This window comes from Podarcis filfolensis (assembly GCF_964270895.1).
Source record: "Podarcis filfolensis genome assembly, chromosome: 7".
NCBI lineage: Eukaryota > Metazoa > Chordata > Lepidosauria > Squamata > Lacertidae > Podarcis > Podarcis filfolensis.
In genome coordinates, this window is record NC_139603.1 from 12569493 (window position 1) to 12577381 (window position 7889).

The 7889-nt window shown below is 44.9% G+C and overlaps 1 long non-coding RNA gene across 1 annotated transcript; it reads right to left on the minus strand.

Moving 5' to 3' along the window:
• Positions 1–1462: 1462 nt before the first annotated feature.
• On the minus strand, positions 1463–3571 carry LOC310767633. The gene is made up of 3 exons (XR_014550989.1): positions 3419–3571; positions 2541–2608; positions 1463–1917 (listed from the first exon to the last, which is right to left on the minus strand). It is a non-coding gene; the product is annotated as an uncharacterized lncRNA (long non-coding RNA).
• Between the last annotated feature and the right edge of the window lie 4318 nt (positions 3572–7889).

Here is a 7889-nt window from a genome sequence, read left to right on the forward strand (position 1 = left end):
GACAGAAGTACTGTTTTTGGGGGACAGGAAACGGGCAGGTGTGGAGGATTCCCTGGTCCTGAATGGGGTAACTGTGCCCCTGAAGGACCAGGTGCGCAGCCTGGGAGTCATTTTGGACTCACAGCTGTCCATGGAGGCACAGGTCAAATCTGTGTCCAGGGCAGCTGTTTACCAGCTCCATCTGGTACGTAGGCTGAGACCCTATCTGCCTGCGGACTGTCTCGCCAGAGTGGTGCATGCTCTGGTTATCTCCCGCTTAGACTACTGCAATGCACTCTACGTGGGGCTACCTTTGAAGGTGACTCGGAAACTACAACTAATCCAGAATGCGGCAGCTAGACTGGTGACTGGGGGCGGCCGCCGAGACCATATAACACCGGTCTTGAAAGACCTACATTGGCTCCCAGTACGTTTCCGAGCACAATTCAAAGTGTTGGTGCTGACCTTTAAAGCCCTAAACGGCCTCGGTCCAGTATACCTGAAGGAGCGTCTCCACCCCCATCATTCTGCCCGGACGCTGAGGTCCAGCGCCGAGGGCCTTCTGGCAGTTCCCTCATTGCGAGAAGCAAAGCTACAGGGAACCAGGCAGAGGGCCTTCTCGGTAGTGGCGCCCGCCCTGTGGAACGCCCTTCCAGCAGATGTCAAAGCGATAAACAACTACCTGACATTCAGAAGACATCTTAAGGCAGCCCTGTTCAGGGAAGTTTTTAACGTGTGATATTTTACTGTATTTTTGGTTTCTATGGAAGCCGCCCAGAGTGGCTGGGGAGGCCCAGCCAGATGGGCGGGGTATAAATAATAAATTATTATTATTATATTATTATAACTGCATCCTGGTTTTCACTTTTTGAAATATGGCAACCCTACAACACACGTCTGATCAGATTGGGAGCATGGTGGAGAGAGAGTCTCCTCAGAGGCATAGCTGTCAACTTTTTCCTTTTTTTAAGGGAAATTCCCTTATTCCAAATAGGATTCCTCGCAAGAAAAGGGAAAAGTTGGCAGCTATGCTCAGAGGCCGAAGGAAGTACAAAGGATCATCTCCTTTGTTACAGGATTCCTGTCCAGAGGGGGGAGGGGAAGTGACCACACAGAGAGTCCTTTCTAGGAAGTTTCTAGCACTGAGCTTGTCTAGCAAAACATGCATCTGTGATTGGGCTGCAAACCCCACAAAAATGATTCAGATAAACTGGGTGAGCATTTGTAGGGAAAACCTGCTCGTGGGGAAAGGAGTAATCAGTGAGTCTCCTCTCCAAATGCCCACCTGTCCCCACATTTGTTATATGAGGAAGGAAAACACAGGTTGGGAAAGCCATACTTTTAATCTCACTTTAATCTCACTTGAAGAGCATCTGCAGAAACTTCATAGCTTCCCAATTAGGTGCTATAAAGAACCACCAGGGATGGAATCACGTGGCACCCAGTGGAAAGGTTGGCATTTCTTTGCTCTTCACATCTCATTGCTTTTACGCTCACCTCAGGAAGCCAGCGATTCAGAATGTGCTTTCCACTTCTCCACTTCTCTGAGCTATGTACACATTTATTTTAACTCGAGAAGGCCTGCTGCCTCTTTGAGGACATCTCCTTCCCCACCCCCATGCCTTAAAGTGGACTCAACAAATTAAAAGTACGTAGGTAGGCAGAGAAACTTTCCCCAAGGAAACGGCTGCTCAGTAAATCTTTGGTAGAGAAAAACAACTATCGAATGAATCAGAAACAGTGTTCTGATTTTATTTAAGGGGTATAAAGAGGATCCAGATGCTGACGTAAAAGTAACCTCACCGGATCAAAAGTCTGCAAGGAGGTCTAGTCCTGGTCAGTCAGAGGAAAGAGGCAAGGAGAATAGCAGCTCATGTTGTGTGCAACCAGAACTTCCTTTTAAGTAGCAGTGGTAAAAAAATGTAGGACTGAAATCTCCTGTGTGGAAAAGAAACATTCAGCTTGTCCTATTTGGTATATGGAGAATGAAATAATGAGTGCCTTTATTTCTGGAGTTTACAGTGATTTACTTATGATATGCTGAAACACACTGGATTACACCGAACTTCCTCTAGTCTAACACAAAAGAAAGATGGTTCGGGGCAAACACTCAGGACTAAAACTTGCACCAAGAAGTTCCAGTAGTTTGCAAAAGGATGGTCTTTCTCAGCTTTGGTCTCATCAGAACTTCAGTTCTTAAGATACACATACACGTAGACAGTCGCTTGTTGGATGAGAGCCTCAATTTTCCTGCTAAAATTGATCAGAAAATAGTATGAGGGAAATTGGCCTTGAGACAAGCTGAGGTAACTGCCTCTGGTGGCAGGATCCACATGGGCACCAGATTCCAGTGTAGATCTGATGGTTTAATTTAGAAAAGGAAAACCAGTGCAATCTGAGAGAAATAGCACTGGAAGAAAATATAGCATGCGGACAAAACAGAAATAAACAAGAAAGATACCATAGAAGTCAATTCAGATGTAAGCACTCAGGTAGGGTAGGGGCAGAAGAGATTATTAATACTACAGATTACAGCGAGGCAAAATACAGCCTTTGTTCACCTTGCCATGAATTGCCTCATGTGAATATTCTCCTTGTCTTCCTGTCTCACAAACACACTGTTTGACACCTGTAAAAATACCCAGGATGCTCTTCTGAACCCGACTTACCTTGGACAAACCGCAATATTTAACTTACTATGATTTCCAGCAGCACAGAGCTGTCTATAAGCTGTATTTCTTCCATTCGTCCCCCACCCTTCAGAACCATTACAGTGCATTTTCTGTAAGAATTTTGCCTCCTACAGCTCAGAGGTTTAGAAACTTGACGTTTTAAGTCAACTCACTGAAGTGGGCGACTTCCTTGAGTAGGTTTTGTGAAAACAACGAGATTCATTATGAAAACACGAGTCGGCTGCTCCTTTCACCTTGGTTAGCCAAGGAAGTCACATCACCAATACAGCAGGAGGGAGGGCCAGCAGCAGCTTTTTAAGAAAACAAATTTCTTATTGGAAGCTGGAATTCTTAACCATTTCTGCTGGCAATGGCAGCTAAAATCTCATGCTAAAAAAGATGGAGTATAATAGATATTTAGGGATGCGGGTGGCGCTGTGGGTTAAACCACAGAGCCTAGGACTTGCCGATCAGAAGGCTGGCGGTTCGAATCCCTGCAATGGGGTGAGCTCCCGTTGCTCGGTCCCTGCTCCTGCCAACCTAGCAGTTCGAAAGTACGTCAAAGTGCAAGTAGATAAAGAGGTACTGTTCCGGGGGGAAGGTAAATGGCGTTTCCATGCGCTGCTCTGGTTCGCCAGAAGCGGCTTAGTCATGCTGGCCACATGACCTGGAAGCTGTACGCCGGCTCCCTCGGCCAATAAAGCGAGATGAGCGCAGCAACCCCACCGTTGGCCACGACTGGACCTAATGGTCAGGGGTGCCTTTACCTTTATAATAGATATTTACAAAGTTAGGCACAAAGATAATAATCAAGGGAGTCTGGAGCGCTTGCTGAAGTCTGCTACTCTTCAAGGGCACATATAATAGTGTTAAAGATTGGTGGGGTGGTGGAATTGACTAGGGATGGCTCTTATGACTGCTTCATTGTACTCAGAGGTCAAGTGACCAATCACCTGCGTTTCCATAAGGTGGAAATTACCATGTCATAATGCACAATGGTGATGCATTCTCTGCTGATTCTGACAAACCAGCCTCCTGACTGTAGCGTAACCAGCTTCACACAGCTGAGCTGTGAGCCAAAGGAGCAGAGACGACTTGGGCACAAGAATGATGCCCCATTTCCATCCAGAAATTCCAAAATTGCTTTGCGATATACTGTTGGAGCACTTCCCCGATCCAACACATAAATCTGATCGCCTGTCTAAATCGAAACTTTTGACAAATGTCATCTAGAAACAGCGAATTCAGTGTGGCTGACTGAAGTTATTCTGTTGAAGCGCATGCTTGAACCGGGAGAAAAATGTGTTCATAGATCAAAAGACATGTTTTAAAATTGGTCTGAAAATTATTGCTTGTACAGTACTTTGGTGTAAATACTTCCAAATCTTTGCCCTCTCTTCGGCCTGGTGATATCCCTGACCGCACTCCTTCAGTTTCACACGTAAGTGAACTGCCACTCAGGGCCAACCAGACATGACTTTAATTGCATTTCCCCCAAGTCTCGTCCCCCCTAAATACAGTCATGGGAGAGGGCCAATCAGGATCAGGCTTGGGCACATGGAGAAAGAAGGCTGAACCCTTTCTACCCCACTGTAGTTCTGATGACAATCCTGCCTCCACCTGAAGAATACCCTCCAACATTTCTCCAAACCACAGAGCCTAGGACTTACCGATCAGAAGGTCGGCAGTTCAAATCCCCGTGACGGGGTGATCTCCCGTTGCTCGGTCCCTGCTCCTGCCAACCTAGCAGTTCAGAAGCACGTCAAGGTGCAAGTAGATAAATAGGTACTGCTCCGGCAGGAAGGTAAACGACGTTTCCGTTTTGAAGGAAGCAGGGGGGTTTCTGTTAAGTTGTGGGTGAACATATCAGACAACACAGCGATTCTTCAAACTGCTCTTGTTTATTCACAGGCCAGAACAGAACTGAACTGAAGGGTTCAGCCAGCCTGCTTATATAGAGCTCCACTAGAACGCAACAGTAACCATTTTCTGTAACTATCCAATCACTGAATGTCACTTTCAATCCCTTATTTGCATATGTGGACCTGAGTGAAAACTACAGTATCCCCCTGCTGGCCCAGGGTGAGAACTTCAGTACATAACAGTTTCAAAGTGGGAGAAAAAAGGATATGGGCTGGTCAAGCCAGATTCACTTATGGGCTGCTCCACATGACCTGCCTTGTAATCATTTATCCTGATTTGCTTGCACAGACCTAACATGGAGGTTAGACCATGTCTGTTCTGTATTGAGCATTAGTCATGATTGATTTATGGGAAGGTTATAAAAAAATGAGCAATCACCTTGAATTTATCCTGATTTGCTTGCTTATTTGTTTATGTATCTTCCCAGGGGTTTTTTTCAGCCAGAACTCACTGGAACTCAGTTTTTGCACCTCTCAGGTGGGCAACATTGCCATTATAAGAGAACAAGGGAGGTGTTCATGGAGAATTCTGGCACCTCTTTTTCTAGAGAAATAGCACTGCATCTTCCTGTTAGTCATTTGCCTAACCCATACTTTTCAGTGCATTATCTTGCTGCTTTCCTAACTGCCAAACTTTCCAGAAAGCTATGCTTTAAGCAACTTAACAAAATATGTTCTTGCATAGGTCTGTACTAGGGTTGGGGTGATAGGTGTAAGTGCAGTTGAAATGGGAGCGAAGCAAGGGCTGAGAAAGACTGGGATCGTGGTGCAGACATTTTAAAAGATGACTCCAGTCTTGCACATATAGTCCAATAATTGTGTCTGTCAAACTCATGCAACATTCCTCTGCTAAAAATAAATACCGCTTAGAAACCAAGTTTCCACTATAGAAAATGAGACCCTACCTTAAATATTACAGTGCTTCAAATTTACCTATTCTCTATCAATCAGTTTTGTAGCAAAATAACTTTTGGGGGGGGAATTTCAATTAGTTTTTAAATATAGAGAGGAAGAACCCTACCTTAAATCACCTGATTGCATTTCTTTGGCTTGTTTGCTCTCCTGCATTTCAAGGAAGTTTACTTCTGCACTGCCGAGTAAAAATGCTGGAGGAAATAAAGGTGTGCAATTTATTTTGCAGAAAGCTCATCTATCCATAAAGTCCAGCTCCTCGTTGAATTACAGTGGTACCTCGGTTAAGAACTTAATTCGTTCTGGAGGTCTTAACCTGAAACTGTTCTTAACCTGAAGCACCACTTTAACTAATGGGGCCTCACACTGCTGCCTCACCGCGATTTCTGTTCTCATCCTGAAGCAAAGTTCTTAACCCGAGGTACTATTTTTGGGTTAGCGGAGTCTGTAACCTGAAGCGTCTGTAACCTGAGGTACCACTGTATCTTGGAGTGTGAAAATGGTGTGAAATACAACTGTTTTCTTCCTGCCACATGCCTTGTTTATTGTTTCATGTATATAAAGCTTACCTGACAACCTTTCCAATTAAGTACTAAGTCAACTTTCCTGTGGCACAACTGTAAAATACCTGAGCTTCTGCCTCCAGCATGAAATTAGACTGAATTCATGGTTTTGAACAAGACAAAAAAAACAAAAGTCAATGGCTAGAATCGGGTTATATCCTTTTGTGCTGCTGTTTAGATTCTATGAAATTGCTATTGTGGATTTTATTGTTATGAGCCATCAGTGACAACTGAAGGCAAAAGGCAGGATAGAAACATTTTAAACATACAATCCCAAAGCCACCTTTTCAGCCACAATTGTAGTATCCGACTCTGACCGTGAACAAGGGCTTCAGGTCAACTTGTAATATCACAATGATCTGATTATTTCAAGAAGTGACATAGCACATCCAGCTACTGCTAATTTTGGGGACATTAAAACAATTTTTAAAAGACTGGACTGTATCCTGATTGTGGGCACCCTGTGCATACCTGGAGTGCTGACTCACTTCCAAATAGCCCCTGCACTTTGCCCAGACTGCCAACAAGTGAGTCTGCAACTTCCTCCTTGGAAAATGTGTCATCTATTATTGACTTTTCAGAAGAGCACAGCTAAGGAAATTGCTCGTAGCTAGTTCCCTCTCATGACCACAAGCGAGCAGTTTTTCCACAGCCCTCAGTCTAACATAAGGAATTAAGCAAAAACAAAACGGTTCTCCAAAGTATATTTCAAATATGCAGCACACACATACACACCGCCTACCAACCTTTTGACCTGGCAGATTATGGAAGGATCAGCCATTCAGCACATGGGTGAGGCAAAGTAATTAGGACACCAAGGGTCTTATTGGAACTAATCATAGATATGTAGTCCTGTTATTGGAAAAAAAAAACAGATTGCTAATGTCTTTTTGTTATTACACTACACAGCAACTCTGATTTTCAGAGTAGCAACCCTGCATGTTATATTTCTATAATATAATACACTCCTTAAGGCATTCTTGCTTATGCTTTCTGCTGGCTGCAGAAGCCTTTGCCGGTCCCATAAACATTTATTTTTTTTGAAACGGAGAGCATTGGTTGTGCAATGGAACTTCCTACCTTTCCTCCCCCTGTGCCCTGAATCCAATTATGGCCCTCTTCAGGTATTACCTTTCTGGGTTCAAAAAACATGCAAGGGTTGTGTGGCAAACATACCAGCTGTGCCAGACTCCATAATTGTCTCTGCTGCTCTCCATTTGAAGGCCAGCTGTGTGGAGCAGACAGCTTGCTGCATCTGTGGGAGCTCCCAATCTATTTTGCAAGCCTGGAAAACAAAGTTCTAAAACATACAGGAGTCACGCACAGATGTGGAAGGCTCTCCTGTTCACACAGATGTCCTCTGTGAGTTGGACAGCAATGGAACAATTTGGTTCATGACTGAACCCAGAAGGTAACAACCGAAGGAGGAAGTCTTCGTTGTTTTGCAGGGGTAGAGTAAAGGTAAAGGGTAAAGGGACCCCTGACCATTAGGTCCAGTCGTGGCCGACTCTGGGGTTGTGGCGCTCATCTCGCTTTATTGGCCGAGGGAGCTGGCGTACAGCTTCCGGGTCATGTGGCCAGCATGACTAAGCCACTTTTGGCGAACCAGAGCAGCACACTGAAATGCCATTTACCTTCCTGCCGGAGTGGTACCTATTTATCTACTTGCACCTTGACGTGCTTTCGAACTGCTAGGTTGGCAGGAGCAGGGACCGAGCAACGGGAGCTCACCCCGTCGCGGGGATTCGAACCGCTGACCTTCTGATCGACAAGTCCTAGGCACTGTGGTTTAGACCATAGCACCACCCGCATCCCAGGGGTAGAGTAATGCAGGTCAATTT